The following is an 18,654-nucleotide window of genomic DNA, read 5'->3' as shown; positions in this document are numbered from 1 at the left end:
GGAGCCCGTTTTCATGAGGCTATGGAGGTGCAGCCACTACCCTCTGTGGATAAGGACGATCACCTGAGGTACAGCCCGTTGACTGTTATGACTCCCCGACCTTCCCTAGCCCTCCCCAATGTCAGAGCCACTACGTTGAAAGCAAACCTATTTATTGTTGTAACATAGGAGATGAACTTAAAAATACTAGGATGAGGAAGAGCACAGGAGACATAAATATCATTGACCATACTAAAACTGGTAGGAGGTGGCCCAGAGGAGGCATCAGGACTAGGTTGCTAGCAGAGACAAAGGACTTGTACAATCTGAATGGGAGAAACTAGTTACAATGTATATAAAAAGGAAAAAAGGACTATCAGATGTGTCAAGCACAGCCACAGAGTAGAGCGCAGTCATGAGAGGAAGCAGCTGTAGCATATCTCCAATGCGGGAGATTCAAATCCTGCTGGCGGACTAGTGGCAAGAAGATGCAGAGAATGCTGGGGATCAGCTGTGGTAGTTTTCGTTAGGTCAGCCGGTGCAGACCTGAGCACATGACCAAGAGAGAGAAGAGAGCTGAACAGTGTCGCACTGCAGGCCCTGCAAAAGAGAGAAGCACAAAGAGCCAACTGAGCTGATCACAGGCTCAGAAAGTCCCAGTGACAAATCGAAGGCCCAGAGAGAGTAAGGGGAGGTACAGGAGACCTGGAGAGGATGCAGAAATGGGTGGCAGAGATGCTCAAACAGATTTCCCTCTGCCCAGTGTGACAAACCAACCATTGGGCATGGCCAGTGTCAGTCGTGCCTCCAACGTCATCTTCCTCGTGTCAGTGGTAGACAGAAACCCACTGACTGCCAGGGATGGGTCGGGTACCCTAACACGGACATGAGCAGGGTTGGGGACCCAAATCAGAGTGGCAGAGATAAGACCACTGGCCGCCAGGGAAGGGTCAGGAACCCTACCATGGACAGGACAAGGGTTGGGGACCCTAACAAGAGTACCAGAAGGGTCAGGGACCCTAACAAGAGCCAGAGAAGGCTCCTGGTTCTAAAAGCAGATGACGAGAGCATAAGAGTATATCTTCCTCATCACAGTGGGAAGAGAGAACCACTGACCACCAGAGAAAGGTCTGGGACACTAACACGATTTGGGACTTGACAAAGAACACACTGAAGGTGAAGGGAGTCATTCTCCCTGGCCTTGTAGTGAACTGAATTAAGCAACACCAGGAGAAGGGAGTCATTCTCCTGGTACAGCTACAGGAGCTGTGTTAAATATTCCATTGGAAGTGAGTCATTCCCCTGGCCTTGTTGTGAACTGTACAAAGTAATACCAAGAGAAGGGAGTCATTTTCTCAGACCCAGGCCGAGAGTTGTGCTGGAGACACCAGGGGGAGGGAGTCATACCCCTGGTTTTATTGGAAACTGTATAAATCTACACCAGGAGAAGGGAGCCATTTTCCTAGATGTGAAATTGCATAAATACTGGGTGAAGCCTGCAAACCTGGGGAAGGGAGTCCTTCCCCCTGGCATTTCTCTTGTAAGAGACAATGTTCATGAAGCAGGAGAAGGGATCCATTCTCCTGAAGAAGGAACTTTCTGTTAGTTTATCTTTTAGTTGCAATTTGAGGGATAGAAGTAGGTTGTGACACAGGGTGGTGAAGATTCATTTGACAGACATTCTGACAGACCCTTTAGTATTATTTGTGAAGCAGGGAAACCGCTCTTAGAAGATGAGATAGTGTGAACCTTTTAAATACACTAATAGAAGTCTACAACAAAACGCATGCCAACTTTGTGTCAGCTTCCTTATACAATGCTCTTATAATGTGCACATAGTGAGATATCATTTTGTCTTCCAAAATACTTCTGTGCTAGATGTCTGATCACAGACAAGGAGTGAAGGATCTCCTTGTACCCACACTATAGAACCTATTCTAGCAAATATATATAATTCCAAAAGCATATACACTTCTGAAATATTCCCTAAATTCTTAAATCAATTTACTCCTTAGTACTTACAAATGACAGAAGCTAGGCTTGAATCTTTTTCCCTTTCTAGTATAGATCCCCCAGCATTATTTCTCCCCTTTATATCATACTTACATATGACTTTCTTTTGGCTGTGAGGTCAGCCTCCCTCCACAGTCTTTCGACCTTCTCTTCCACTGAAGAAGGCCTGGACTTTAACTCCAGGTAGGCCTCACTTACAGTGCTCCGTTTTTAATCTGAAAATGGGGCCAAAAAGGAAAGCAATCTATTCCTGCTCCTTGCTGTTGTTGTCAATTCTCCTTTCTCTCCTTCCTGATCTCCATCAGTCAGTTTTCGATTGAGTGTCTCCTAGAATCTATGGGTTTGAATTTTTATAAAGCAGCATCCACACCCCTTAAACACTTAACTGCTTAGGCATTTTGGTATGTTGGCATTCAATCCCTTGTAACCTCTTTGTTACAAGTGATATCCTGGCAAAATGTGCACCCTTTTCTTACCAAATGTAGGAGGTCATAATGCCACAGAGGATTCCTGGTTTGCTGTAATGGGCTGTGACAAAATAACAAAAAACTGACAACATTTTGTGTTTCTTCAGAAAATGACAACATGATGTACAAAGAAGCATGTGTTTTTTTTCTTGTAAGCACTAAGAACAAAAGGTTTGGAGTTCTGAATTCACCATCTTCCAAGCTTTCAAGAACACAGGTTGAGCGTAAAAAAAAATCATATTGTTTATAAATGTACTGTGACGAATCCGAGTATATCATCTCTTTTCACTGCTCCAGTGGTCGAAACACAACATTGCCAAAATGTTCTCACAGCTTCCCCACCCAAAATATTCATATACCACATAAGCCAATGTACTTACGCAAGATTACACCAGTAACATATGTAAGTAGTACTGAGACAAAAAAGAACAGAATAGATGCCATAGAAAACAATGATTATAATACTGAGATGAGGAGTCCCAGGACGATGGAAGAAAAGACAACAAATACTGTAGTCAATGCTCTAGTCTTTTGCCAGTTACCGAAAACATTCCAAGAATAAAAAGAGAAGAGAGATGAGAGCCTGGGAGCAGTAGTTAGAGCAGCAGATGCAGCAGAAGTAGAGTGACAAGAGAAGGAGCGAGGAAAGAAATGGGTGCTAGCGAACAAACCAAAGACTGTTCATCCCCACTGTGGCCTCCGGAGAGGAGGGGAAACCACAGGATGAAAAGAGTGGGCTTTTCCTACAGAAATGTTGGCAGTTGGTGCCACGGCCGACACAAGAGAACACAATGAAATATCATGAGTCGCGCGTAAACACGGAGACAGACGAGAGCCTAGCATGTAACCCAGGTGAAGTGAAAAAAAGATATTTACTTGTGGGGAAAGGCTTGAGAGACTGTAGGGAGTGGTGGTTACCCCTTTGGAGGTAGGAGAGACCCCAAAGAGAGGGAAAGGAAAAGAGGCCCTCTTACCAATATTCATGTAACTACAAGGGACTGACAAGTAGTTCAGGACAGGAGAGTCAATCCAGACTACTAAAGGGAGGGAAAAGACTGAAGCGGTCTACCAGAAACAAAGACACTGGTCAGCAGCACCCCTGTTCTTAGTCTAAAGGAGAGGACAGGGGATAAAAGGATACTTGTCAGGTGAGTAAACCAACTAACCCATAAAGCAGAAAGCCAACTAACCAAAGCTGGGATTAACCGCTAATCCTTTTTGTGAAAGGGTAAAGTAACACTTATAAAAAGCAAATGGTGAGGATAACCACTACCCATCTTCCTCGTCACAGTAGTTAATCCTGAGGAGAACGAAAAGGGATGAATTAAAAAATAGAAAACCACCGACTGGACTCCAGAAAATAAGACGAAACCTGAAGGGAAGCAAAACCTTCTATTAGGATTAACTAACTTGAAAATGTGACATTGCTGTACTTTTTGGCATCACAAAAGAGAATCATAAAAAGCCACCCTTGGAGAGTAGTCAGACTTTATTTATTTTGGAGCACCCTATTTTGGAGGTATTATTTGAGAACTGGAATGAAAGGCTACAGGTGGCCAGCCAAGAAAATGTTTTCCTATTCACATTATACTGAGTTAAGCATATGAGGTGTTGTGCCCTAAGACAACAGAGGACGCAGGACCCAGCTCATTCCATTCCATTCCGCACACAAAGTTATACTGAGACATGGAGCTGCTCTCTCGTTGAACCTCTGTCTTTATTCCACTTTACAGTTCTGCCTTAGCAGGCTCTAGCAGCCCCTCCTCTTCCTCTCTGCATCCCCTGTGCCATCTGCTCTTTCTCTCTCCTAAGGTTGTCCCCTGTAATTGTCCCCACAACATGAGGGACAGATTAGGATTTGGACACAGGTCGGTGTATTTTATTTTGGACATCTTGACACAGTCAGTTTCATTAGATAGTTTTGTTGGAACAGGGAAACCCCCCGTAGAGTCAAAGCGAGTTAGGATATTTTTTCCAACCTCCCCATTTATGTTGTAAAATAAAAGCCTCTACCAACAAATACGCAGCCATTGTGTCAGTCTCCTATATCCGCACCCACACAGTATCTTCAGTTTTGTGAGAGTTAGAAAATTTTCCCTTTTTTCAATAGGACATGCTTGCACGGAATGGAAGAGGAGGGTAGGAATGCTGATTGGGAACACAGAAAGACACACATTTCTGAAAAGGAGATACAATTGAAGGGGTCATTTGCACAGATGAGGCAAGAGCTATTTATGCATGATTCCCATAATTGACCAAATCATTTAAAAAATGACTGAAAACAAAGTATGTGCGGGACATGTTTGAACTTGGGAGGTAATGCCTTCCATGAAAAACTAGAAAAGCAATGCACCACTACATTACCCTGACAACGACTCTTCTAGTTGGAAAGCACACATTTTTCATAATGTTTCTGAAAACAAGCAATACCCCAAAAACGGCTGATGCTCTAAAGTGACCTACTTGGCATTTGAAAATAACTAAACCAATGTGGTGAAGAATGCCAAGCATACATTTTGTCAATGAACACAGGCTGACCCTTTGAAGAATAGGTGACTTGCTCAGGTCACAAAAATGCACAGTGCCTAAAGCAGCGACTGAATGTATGGCGCATTTAGGAGATTATAGGGTTGTGTAACAAAGCAAAGTAGCAAATGTATGAAAACATTGTCACAATCAAGAGAAAACAAAACATGTTCTACCTTATCACATTCGCACAGCTGTCCCGATAAAAATGGTACCTCACATGTTGGGTGCACTGTCCCTGGGCTTGAAGGAAATGGCTGAACCACAAGTGTGCAAACGCTCTGGGAAGAGTGTATTGGGCCTTGGGGGCACCCAATAGATTTAGGGCTGGGGCATCACTCCCAGAAAAGAAAACAATGAATCACATACATTTTTGAAAATAAAACACATGTGGACATTCAAATACACCCAGAGTGCATTGATGGCGCATGAATTTCTTACCCAGAATGCTCAGCAAAATCGAAAAAGTGGAAAAGATACACTATTTTGAGAAATTTGCTACTGGGAAAAATACTGAAATGCTGAGCAAACACTGCATGACTTACCGTCAACCATTGCCACAGGTGTCCTGATGAAAATGGTACCTCACATGTATGGGTACACTGACCTGGGCCAAAGGAAAAGGGTTAAACCACCAGCATGGAAATGCTCCATGAAGATCATATTTGTCCTTGCAGCAAGCATATGCATTGAAGACTCTGGCATCACAACCACTAAGGAAATTTGGGAAACCCATGTAGATTTGAAGAGCAGAACCCAGGGAAATCCTAATAGATCTTGCTTTTGTTGATCGCTGAAGAATTATTTACCCAGAATGCACGGCAAATAGGAAAGGTTGGAAAAATACAATATTTGTATGCATTTGCCATTAGGAAACCAAACAAACGAACAGGGAACAAAATAATATTTACCTGCCCAATTCCCACAAGTGTCTCTTTGAAAACGGTACCTCACATGTGTGGGTACTCTGGCTGAGTCCGAAAGGGAAAGGGCTAAAGAACAGGTATGTCAGGTGCTCTGAGAAAACCAGATCAACACTGTATTTAGCCTTGTAGTGAACCCCCTGCATTTCTAAAATGAAGACACACGTTGAAATCCAAAGATGCATCACTTGCGTGATTCACGCTAGAATCTCTTACCCAGAGTGCACTGCAAATTTCCCATTAGGAAATGACTGAAATGCTTAACACCATATGTTCTACCATTCCACGTTCACTCAGATGTCACGATGAAAAGGGAGACCTCACATGCATGGGTGCGCTCACCTGGGTGGAAAAGAAAAAGACTAAACCATTGGTATGTCAACTGTTCTGAAATCGCAAGATTAATCCTGCCTTTGGCCTTCTGGGGACCCCACAGATTTGGGCCTGTGGGGTCAGAGCCACAAAGAAAACCAGGTAACCCTCTGAAAAGAAGACACCCGTGAGAATCCAAAGAGGGATCACCTGCGTGAATCACACTCAAATTTCTTACAGAGAATGTGACAAAATGCACTATTTTCACACATTTCCCACTAGGAAAGACTGAAATGCTGCAAAACTCCACATGTCCTACCTTCGTACGTTCACAGAAATTTCCTGACAAAAACGAGACCTCACAATGTGATGGTGCACTCACCTGGGCCTAAACGAGAAAATGGTAAATCATAGGTATGTCAAATGTTCTGAAAACGCAGGATTCACCAGCCTTTGGCCTTTTGGACACTCCACAGATTTGCCCCTGGGGATATCACAGCCACCAAGGAAAATGAGAGACCCCATGCATTTTTGAAAATATGACACCCGTGGGAATCAAAAGAGGCATCACCTGTATAAATTGAACTAGAATGTCTTGCCCAGAATACAGTGCATGTTGTAAATGCGACAAAATACACATTTTAACACATTTCTCACTTGGAAATGACCAAAATGGTTTCAAAACACCACATGTCCTACGGTCCCACGTTCACACAGAAAACGTGACAGAGAGGGGACCTTGCATGGCTAGGTGCACTCACCTGGGTGGAAAAGAAAAAGGGTAAAACATTGATATGTCAACTGTTCTGAAAACACAGATTCATCCCAGTGGCGTAACACAAAATGTGGGGGCCCCCCTGCGAGCCATGCTGAGGGGGCCCCCCAACTCGGCAACAAATCACGGGTTGCGCCACACTCTGGGCCGGCCTAGACTGTCACGCTTGCACAATACGCATGAACGTGCTGCTGAAGGGGTATGCCGCACACTGCACTAGGAAAAAGATATAAATATGTGTTTTAATGCAATATACAGCACACTTTCTGGGATAAATTGGCTATAAAGCCAGAGTGTTTGCAATTGTTTTGTAGGGTAACACAATCCAATACATGCAAGTCACCAACAGTGCACAGGAACATTAATGCTTCCAACTGGCTGCACAATGTAGACCAGTGTAAACACGTAATAACATTATAGTACAGAATGCCAGGCCACATTTAGACATACCTAGACTGTTTTCAGCAAAATGCCAGTCAAAGCAATAACACTCATCAAGAAGAGAGCACACAATAAAGCATGTGTCTCCATGGCCTCGAACAACACGGCCAAACTCTTTAAAATCTGCAAGGAACTGGTCAATCCTGTTGTGGTCTATACCTCTTCTGTTCCCTCCCATGCCCTCTGTACAGCTCTGGCCTCTCATTTCTCTGCTAAATCTCAGGACATCCTGTCCTCTATGTCCTCTTCCTCTCTCGGCCCATTTTGGCCATCTCTTCTCTCCTCCTCCTTTTTCCTCTTTCTCTCTGACAACACCTGACGAGGTTTCTAGACAAGTCCGATCTATGAAAGTGTCGTCCAAACAGGTGCTCCGCTGCTCCTCCAGAACCATCAAAGCCCATATTGACACCCTCGCTCCAGCCTTGGCCGATTTCTGTAATCACTCTTTCGCCACTGCAATGTTCCCCTCTCCCTTTGAGCACTCCCTTGTGCACCCACTCCTCAAGAAGCAGTCTGCTGATCCTACCTGCTGGAAAACTATCGCTCAATCTCCACCTTTCCTGAGCAAACTCTTGGAAAAGCTTGCCATCTCCCAGCTTACTCTCCACACTGAATCTGTTGGTTGTCTCCATGACCATCAGTCTGGCTTCAGAGCTGCCAGAGGCATGGAAACTGCTCTCCTTAACACCTGTGCTGCTCTCTAACCTTGATTCCAGCATTCCTTCTATTCTCATCCTTCATCTTTCCTCTGTTTTCGACAGGGTCAACATCCCCATCCTGATCAATTGACTCTGTGAGAACCTGGGCATCACAGATCAGACCCTAGAGTGACTGACCTACTTCCACTTGGACCACCACTCCGCTCCCAGGTCGATCGTGGTCCCATTCTCTCCGCCACCTCTCTCTACCTGTGGCATTCCCCAGGGCTCTATCCTCTCACGCTGGTTTTTCAACCTCTACTTGGCCACTTTGGCCTCCCTGATCTCTACCTTATCCTCTAACTTTCAGTGTTGTGCGGATGACTCAGCTTTCCTTCAGGCTCCCCTCATCCTCCTCTCCTCTCTTGCTCATTCCTGTCTATCCACGATTCAGGATTGGTGCGCCTCCAACAATCTCTGCCTTAATGCCAGTAAGACAGAGATCCTTCTCATTGGGACCCTTGCCACTGTGTTTCCTCTCTCACTATAGCAGACCACCTTGGGCCCTCTTCCTTTGCCTTCCTGCGAGGCAAAAAACCTTGGTGTCATCTTCAACGCCACACTCTCTTTCTCTCCTAACATCTCGGACATCACCAAGAAGTCCCACTACCAGCTGCTCCTCCTCAAAGGGACTCTTCCCTTTCTCACTCTCCACCAGAAGCTCACTGTCTCTAAGCTGGACTACTGCAACAGCCACTTTCTCAATCTGTCTTCCTCTAGTCTCCGTCATCTGCAAATAATCCAGAACAGGACTGCAAGACTTAGCCTTGGCCTCAAGCCCTGGGATTGTATTTCTCCAGCCCTGAAATCTCTCCACTGGCTGCAAGGATCAAGTTCAAGAACCTTTGCATTGCCCACAAGGCTTTCTGGGGCCAGTGCCAACACTAAATCCAATGCTCTCTTCCAAAATACCTTCTTTCTCTAACCCTTCACTCAGCTACCTCCAACTCTCTAAGGCTTAGACATTTCTCCAGGCAGAGAGTGGGGGTAGACCTCTCTCCTCTGCTGGTGCCTCCAACTGGAATGGCCTCCCTGCCCCTCTCAAACTTGAGGCGGACAACCTGAAGTTTCGGAAGCAGCTAAAAGCTTTCCTCTTCTCTGCTGCTTTCGCTCTCTCTCCCCCCCTGCTGACCTACCTGACCTACCTGTCTGCTGTACTGACTGGCTGCTTGGCTACCCTCAGAGTCTCTCTGAGTCCAGGCTCTTTCTTGATTGGTCACCCTTGCAATGCCTCCGGGCCTACCATGCACTTAGGGGCTGTAACTGTAACCCTGCAGTCCATTGTTCTCCTTGCACAACCAATAGCTGCTCTGCCCTGGCTGCACTTACTGAGAGCATTGCTGCCCTGTTTTCCCCTCCCCTCTCACTTGCACTTCCCTGCTCTCTTTTCCCTTGCACTTCTCGTTCTCACAATGACACAAGGCCTAGTGAGATCGTTTGTCTTGTCCTCCCTCTATCATCCCTCCCTTGTGTACACTTGTGTACAGGCGCATTATAAATGACTTGAATCACATCATATCATTTTATCACAGATGCCCACAAAAATATACAATGCCGCAGTAAGAAATGGCTAGACTGGCAGCACCCAAATGCCAATCTAGCCAGGTAATTAAAGTTAGCAGGACTACTTTATCAGAAATGTCCAGTTAAAAGAAAGTCATACCAAACTGAGGAATGACTAGACTGGCTAAATCAAAATGCCTCTCTAGCCACTAATACCACATATCATGCCTGCTTAGCCTGGACATGGACAACCATTATGATTTATCACACAATCCTGCCCACCCACACATCCACTCTCCCTCCCACCCACCACCCCAACCTCCACAATCAGCTCCTTGGCCCAGAATTACCTCTGCATCCCTCTTCCTTGTCCCAGAGCTTTCGTATGAGGCTCCTTGCCTCATAGGTAAGTACTGGGATGAGGAACAGTGGGACTAGGAGTGATGAAGATTACAGGTAGCTAAATCAGGCATTACCTCCATGTACCTCTACCTCTTCCCAGTACTTTTGTATGAGGCAGAGTGCCTCAAACACACGTACTGCCTTGTATATAAGTACTGGGACGAGGAAGAATAGGGCTAGGAGTAAGCAAGGCATTAAACACAAGTAGTAGCGCAACATCATTGAGTTGACTGGGCTTCAGCACTACCCCCCCTGACATTTTGGGCTATATTGACTCAACTTGGCTAACATTTAGAGCAGTTGCCAGACCGAACAGGACACACATTTTAAACGGCACCTGGTTTTTGCTGTTAACAAGAACCCAGCAATTACCAACGTAAAGCATTTCACTGTTAGTACCTGCATTCAAATTCCACATTGTTTAGGCGATTGAAATCGTGATGTGGGTTTAGTACTTGCATGCCAGGGGAGTGATTGGAAGGGTAGAGAGGGAACAGGAGACTTATAGGAGAGAGTTAACTGCTTGTAACATTGAATCTGCACTAGAATAGTCTCATTAAAATGCGTAAATAATTTGGATGCGCCCACACAAATAAGTTTCCCCTTCCCCACCGCATGTGAAGTTAGCGCCTCTCCCAACATTTGAAGGGTTAGCCCCCCCGAAATGAAGGTTTTCTTGTGCCCCTGTACACAAGCACACACACCATTCACCTTATACACACCCAGTCATCCACACATTTAAGTGTGCACCCTTTCACCATACACTCACACAGGTAGCCACCTATACATTTATGTATGCACCCTTTCACCATGCAGGCACACCCCCACAGCCACCCATACATTTAAGTGTGCACCCTTCACCATACACACACAGGCAGCCGGCTATACATTTGAGTGTGCACCCTTTCACCATAGACTCATACACGCACACCTCATGGAGTTGAGGGGGGGCCCTATTACTTAAAAAAGAAATTGGGGCTCATTACGGGTCCAGCGGTAACCGTGCCGGTGCTACCGGCGGGTTGCCGCCAGACCCATAAAAAATTACTATGGCCTGACTTCCCGGTGCCACCGTGCTATTTCAAGTCCGGCGGCTGGGAAATCAGGTGCCGGTAATTTTGTTAAACCCCAGACTCCACGGGAATGGGGACACAGAAGCACCTGCACCATTGTTAACGGTGCCGGTGCTTCCGTGACAGGTCTGCCTACCGTGGCTGCTGTGCCTGGCAGGGTCAGACCTGTCGGGCACGGCAGCCCCACAAGGCAGACCTGTAATATGCCGGTCCGGAAACAACAGTGCCTGTAAGCTTACCAGCACCGTTGTTTCCGGACCGGCATGGTCAGAATGAGCCCCATTGTTTCTTTTTTAAGTCACTATAACTTCATTAAGAAATTATTTCAGTTAAGGACCGAACCATAATCAAAATAATTTCTTTATGATGGCTGAGTGGCTTCAAAAACAAACAATTTCTTTTTGAAGGCATAGGGTTCCCCACCGCCCCTCCCCACCCCATGACATGGAGGCCTCCAGCCTAGGGTCTTCCATGTCATGGGTTACGGGGGCCCTCAGACTTCAAAAAGAAAGTTTCTTTTTGTAGTCACTCTGCCTTCATAAAGAAATTATTTCTGTTACAGAAATGTTCTTTATGAATGCAGAGTGAATTTCAAAAGAAACTTTTTTTTTTTTTAGAAAAAAATATTTTTTTTTTTTACTGGGGCCCCCTCCCAGCCATGTGCTGGTGGGGCCCCCCACACCGTGGCCCCCCCCGCACCGCGGGGGCTGCGGGGGCCCCTGTTACGCCAGTGATTCATCCTGCCTTTGGCCTTGAGGGCACTCCACAGATTGAGGCCTGTGGTGTCACAGCACCAAAGAAACCAGAGAACCCCCGGCATTTCTGAGAAGCAGACACCCCTGAGAATCCAAACAGGCATCATTTGCAAGAATGGCGCTATAATGTATTACCCAGAATGCACTGCAAAGTTGGAAATGTGACAAAAAAGACACTATTGTCACACATTTCACACTAGGAAATGTCGGGAATTCTTGCAAAACACCAAATGGGTGCGAGCGCTCATCTGTGCGGAAAGTAAAAAGGGTAAACCATTGGTATGTCAACTGTTCTGAAAACCCAGGTTTATCCTGCTTTGGCCTTGTGGGCACCCCACAGTTTTGAGCCTGGGGTTTCACAGCCACCAAGCCCACCAGGGAACCCACTGTATTTCTGAAAAGAAGATACTCATGGGAATCCAATGAAGCATCAATTGCGCGATTGGTGCTAGAATTTCGTACACAAAATGCACTGCAAAATTGTAAATGTGACAAGAAATACACTATTTTCACACATTTCCCACTGAGAAAATGACTGAAACGCTTGCAAAGCAACACATGCCATATTTTCCAACGTCCACAAGATGTCCCAATGAAAACCAGACCTCACATGTGTGGGTGCGCTCACCTGGGTGGAAAAGGGTAAATCAGGGTGCTGCCCTCGGCCTTGGGAGCCTGTCTCCCATGTGGGTCAACCATACCTTAGCACAGCAGTGGTCCTGGGAAGATTTGGCAGGGCCCCCATCCCCTCCCTGGTGGGAAAAGCTCTAACACTGCCCAGCTAGAGCTCTAGGATGACCAGGGGTGCTGCCCTTCAGCCTTGGGTGTCTGTCTCCCATGTGGCTCCTCTTTCACTAAGCCTAGCGGTGGTCGAGTGGGCGATCCCTGTTCCTCGCTGAAGGGAAAAGCAGTAAGGCAGGCAGGTCAGAGGTCTAGACCAGCCAGGGGTGTTGCCCCTGCCTTTGGTGCCTGTCTCCCATGTGGATCGACCGCCCCTAAGCTGAGCCGCGGTCCCCGGGCGACTCAACGGTGTCCCCAGGACTCACTACAGGGAAAAGCAGTAACATGGCACCTGTCTCCTATTAGGGTTGACCATCCCTAAGCAGAGCAGCAGTCCCGGGGAGCCTCGGCAGGGTCTTCATCCCTCCCTGGAGGGAAAATCTGTAATGCTTTCAGGCAAGAGCTCTAGGACAGCGGGGGTGCTGCCCATGGCCTGGGTGCATGTCTCCCATGTGGGCTGACCATCCCTAAGCACAGTCCCTGGGGAGCCTCAGTGAGGTCTCTTTCCCTCCGGGAAGTGAAAAGCTGTAATGCGGCCCAGTCCGAGAGCTAGGACAGCCAGGGGTGCCAGGGACAGCCAGTCTCCCATGTGGATCGCCCGTCATCAAGCCCAGTGGCGGTCACAGGAGACCCTTCAATTTCCCTGTCTCTTCCTGGAGGGAAAAGCTGTAACGTGGACCGGCCAGAGCTCTACGATAGCTGGGGGTGCTGCCCTCAGCCTTGGGCACCTGTCTCGCATGTGGGTCGACCATCCCCAACCCCAGCAGGGCCTGCCGTTCCTTTGGCAGGGGACCAACGGATCTTCGCACCCAGGCCCTATCAAATGCATTGTACTACCAAATGCAGCGCTCAGACCCCGGCCATCTGGTATTTCCCCATAGCAGCGAATGGCAGGACCCGATTGCCGGGCTGCTCTAAATGTCTGGATGGGTGTCAATTTGAAATGTTTCTCCAGTTGGGTCTGTAAGGAGCCTGGTAGCAATTCCCAAGACCTTTAGCTCCGTCACAGAGGGTACACAGATTACAAGATAGATTAGTCACCTACCCCGGATTACTGTAGATGATGTGTATGGGTCCTGTCTGCGCTCCACTTGGTTCTTGCTTCCCCAGCCAGGGTCCATGGTGAAACCATCGCACCTCCCTATGCCAGCCAATGGCTGGTCTCCATGCGATGCCGCAGGAGAGCTTGGTCTGCTGGGGGCGCTTTTCCGAGAGGCCAATTATTTTTTCCCAGTCTACGCGGTGCCTGGCTGACAAGAGAACCTTAGCCAACTTGCACGTGGAGGGCAGGATGGCCTGTCCGTCTGTCTCCCACACTGCATGGGATCGATTTGGCAAACTTGGTCTGTCTAAGAGGAGGGGGGTGCTGGGGTGAAAGTTCCCCTAGTAAATTCTATCAATTTCCAGCACTGCCCATGTAAAAACACATATAACAATGTTCCCCTCCCTAGGGGGAGATCAGCAGCAACCTGCCGATCTGCCCCCAGAGAGAGCAGAAATCACATGCTCCATCCCTTTGGGGTCCAGAGGGGGAGAGGGCCGCGTATATGCTATGTGGCCCCCTCCACTCTCTCTCTAAAAGGAATCCCTGGTGGTCTAGTGACCATTGCTGCTTCCCGGTGGTGGCAAAATGGTGAAAATACCCCAAAATAGTACCCCCAGGGGAGCAGCAATGTTCTCCAGCCGGGGGGGGGTGGGCATTTCATGTGTTGACCCTGCAAATGTGGGCCAACTCATCGAAATAAACCCCCATTCAACAAAAAAACATTGCAAATGTTGCCCTACGAAGGAACAAACCGCCAGATTGCACTGCCAATAGGTACCCAGGGAGGGCAAAATCACCTACCCCATTCATTTTCAGCCCAGTGAGGTAGAGGGCCACTTACATGCAAAGCACTCACATTCCCCCCAAAAAATGGTGTTTGCTGCTTCCCAGTGGTGGTCTAATGGGGCCAGACCCTCAATTTTGCACCCCCCCCAGGGAAGCAACAAGCATCTGCCCCTTCTAGGGGTGATTTCTGAGAGGGCTGGCCCAAAGGCACAGCGCAACCTCCCTGATGCCTCCAAGTTTGCCACTATACATATAATGGAATGTTGTTTTGCTTTCCTTGGGGGCCAATTGGTGTAAAACTGCACCACTTTGCCCCCAAAGAAGGTACCACAACATTTAGCCATCTTTGTGCCAATTTCTAGGGTAGGTAGGTGTGAGTACCTGTTTGGCCCATGTGGGGCTCCCCATCACAAAATCATGTCCCTAGTTGTCCATGCTTCTTCCCAGGGGTAGCAAAATGGGACCTGAATCTCAATGTTGCCCCCTGCCCCCAGGGAAGCAGCAATTATTTGCTCCTCCTTGAGGGGGATTCATGTGGGGCTTGCCCACAGGCACAGAGCCAGCCTCCTTATGCCCCCAGGTTTGCAACTCTACATGGGGTGGAATGTTGTTTTGCCATCCTTGGAGCAAATCAGTGCAAATCAGCACCACTTTGCACTCAAAGAAGGTAAAACAACATTGTGCCATCTTGTTTCACCTTTTCATGGTGGGGGCTGTTTGGCCCATGGAGGCCGCAACCCCCAAAATAATTTCCATGGTGACCTACTGGTGATTGCTGCAATCTGCTCATGCCAAATTTTGATTGTGTGACCAACCGGGATAATGAACAAAGAACTTTGGCCCCGAAAACGTATTGTTGTGTTTTTATAATAATATTTGGTTTTATAATAGTCACTGTTTTAGGCTTATGGTACCTTGAGGAAACGCATCCTTTAAAATCCTTGTTACCGACTAAAAATGTACCTACTGTTCCTATTCCCTTTGTACATTTGCATACTCTGTCCCCTAGGGACTCCCAGCATAGACAAAGGTACCACAATAATACTCTGTTACTTATCATGAATGCCATGCAGTCCAACTGTTGGATCTGCTCACATTTACCGCAACACGGGGATAATGGGCTAGGTTGGTATATTCATCCTTTACCTTTGACAACTGCTTGTTGTGCTTCTCTTAGAGCACTGTTCTTTGGCTGTTGGAACGATAGCATCTCGGGGAACTTTGATGGCACTAATTTGAATAGCTTTGAGAAACGTGTTCTGACTCCCCTGGGATGCTTGCTTTTTGCAAGTAGGAGTAAGCTTAACGTTGCTTCTATTAGGCCTTCTGATAGACTGTCTCGTCCTTTCCAATCTTTGATTTCCTTTAAGATGGCTCTGATAGGCAATAAGGATGCCATGCCTCCTTCTTATACTGTTAATCATAGCCCCGATTCAGTTTCTTTCTGCTTACAGAGGAATGGCACTCAGTCAATGGGAGATTTTAAAGGTTGTGCCAACGTTGCAAGTTTGACTGGGGAAGACAGACCTTTGTATGTAGGCGAACCTGTCTACTTTGTTTGCGGTAATGTAGCTTTTCCATGGTTACCCATGGATTGGCAGGGAACTTGTTATTTAGGGATCCTGTTACCTGGGGTGTTTATAGCTAGTACTTATAGAGGTTTCAAAGACTTGTCCACGAAGGGACGAGAATGGTGACACTCCAGCACAAATCTTGGGAGATATAGCAAAATCAGTTGTGCCATTTTGGGGACAGATATCAAGCTCGGAAAACATTAGGGGGCTAACAAGAGTACTGGAGAGAACCATCAACCGGACCACGGATATACTCTACAATATGACACTAGAACAAAAGGCAATAAGATTGGTAGCACTCCAAAATCGGATGGCATTAGAATTCCGAAGATATCAGAAGACTAGCGAGAGTACTGGAGAGAACCATCAACCGGACCACGGTCATACTCTATAATATGACATTAGAACAGAAAGCGATAAGACTAGTAGCACTTCAGAACCGGATGGCATTAGATGTCATTCTGGCTGAACGTGGTAGAGTGTGTAAATTAGTGGGGTCCGCTTGCTGTGTTTTCGTGCCAATTTCCTCCCCAACTATCTTCAAGGCAATACAGAATCTGCATGTCCTTAGTTCAGAAGTGCATGTTCCCGAGGGAAACTGGGATCTTAGTGCTTGGTTCTGGGACTTCTTGTGATCTTGGGGTTGGAAGGTACTTTCGGTCTTACTGATCAATTTGGCAATTCTGTTGTTTCTTTGTTGTTGTATCCAGTGTCTACCTAGTATATGTTCGATGCTAAGGGGATGTTGCGCACAAGAGATAGGTACGATAGGACATAAAGTGTATGACCCTGTTAAAACTTCCCAGGAATACGTGTTAAAAGAAATTTTTGCGAATGACCTTACAGGTCCCATATGAGCGGTAGCGGTGGCAGGCATTTGTAGTCTTCAAACGGAAACCCCCAATGTTCGTTGCTGGGGACCTCCAAGCCACGCAGCTTCTTAGTCCTTCCACAACCCTAGCCAACAGAGTCCCCTTTCTCAAATTTGGCCGAAAACATGCCCTCGATGATCCTTTCCTTCTCTGAATGCACAGCCGAACCAGTCTATCAGATGCAGAGCAAAACCGTGCCGTAAATCTATTTTCTTGGACGCAAATTGTACCTTGCTTTTCCCGATACTGATTGATCTGGAAACAATGTGTCATCACTTCCCGTTGGAAGGAACGTATCAGAAACAAGTGAAGATGCCGAATTTGAAACAACAGTTTCCGGAAGCAAACCTTTTGGAGAGTGTGGAGACAAAATGGCAGATTTCCTAAGCCTCACGGGCTCAGAAACATTCTCTGATTCACTCTCAGCGCTATCTACTGCTTTGGGATCGTTGATTGCAGCGTTAGCAAGGGGTACTGTTTCTTCTGTATCGTGTGGCGCTGGGTGAGGACGTTTCTTGACATGCGACGCGTGGATCCAATTCTTTCTGCCAGAGACCCGCACCGCCTTCTGTGTGACCAACAGGACCTGGAATGGGCCCGGCCAGCAAGGTGCAAGGCAGGAAGAGCGCTCAAATGCCTTGATGAGCACCCAGCTCCCAGGCCGTATGCTATGGCCCGGGCACTCGTATCGCACAGGTAAAGCCTCTCGCACCTGGTGATAAATCAAATACAGGTTTTTAGTCAACTGGCTGCAATAGTCTGAAAGTAATACATTTTCAACATTTCTCAAAGATCTACATTTAGGAAGATTCCAGATATTGGCAGGCCTACCCATTACCACCTCAAATAGAGAGAGCCCAGGCTTAGCTTGAGGGTTTGTAAGCATGGCTAATAACACAATCGGTAAGGTGTCCGGCCATTTTAATTTAGTGCCGGCACACGTCTTAGCGAGCTTGTCCTTGATGATACCATTGTGTCTTTCTACTAGTCCGGCGCTCTGAGCGTGTCTGGCCGAATGGAACCGTATGTCGATCTGTAATGCCGCACATATCTGCAGAATTACAGCAGCAGCAAAATGTGGACCATTGTCCGACCAAATGACTCTTGGTAGCCCGAACCGTGGGAAGTATTCTTTTAACATAGTTTTCGCAGTAGTCGTGGCTGTAGCATCTTGGACAGGGAAAGCCTCAACCCATTTACTAAAAGCACAGATGACCACTAATACGTACTTCATATTGTTGCACCGTTCCATTTCAATAAAGTCGAAATGGATGACTTCAAAAGGGAGAAAGGGTGGCCCAAAACCTTCCCTACGAGTTGCTGTCCCCTTTCCCACATTGTGTTGTAGGCAAATCATGCAGTCCTGAACATAGTGCTGGGCAATTTTTGAAATTTTGTCATTTGCCCAAACTTTCCCTAACAGTTTCGTGGCCTTCTGGGCACATATATGCGTAGGACCATGGGCCATGATGACCATCATCATTACATAAGCGTCAGGGAGTAGCCATTTCCCTTCAACTATGTCCACCCAAAACCCATCATCATCAAGTTTCCCCAAGCCTTCAGCCCACCTCTTGGATTCTTCTAATGTAGCATCAGCTTGGATATCCCGAACAGACCCAATACCCTCGTCCATTGCATAGGCATTTACACTCTCCCTTGAAACATACATCTCCATAAGGAGATCGGTATCAGTTTGTCTAGCTATCTGATCAGCGAAAGCATTCCCT

The sequence above is a fragment of the Ambystoma mexicanum genome, chromosome 6q (genome assembly GCF_040938575.1).
Source record: "Ambystoma mexicanum isolate Mex_15411 chromosome 6q, UKY_AmexF1_1, whole genome shotgun sequence".
NCBI classification, from domain to species: domain Eukaryota; kingdom Metazoa; phylum Chordata; class Amphibia; order Caudata; family Ambystomatidae; genus Ambystoma; species Ambystoma mexicanum.
Note: the sequence above shows the minus strand (reverse complement) of the source record.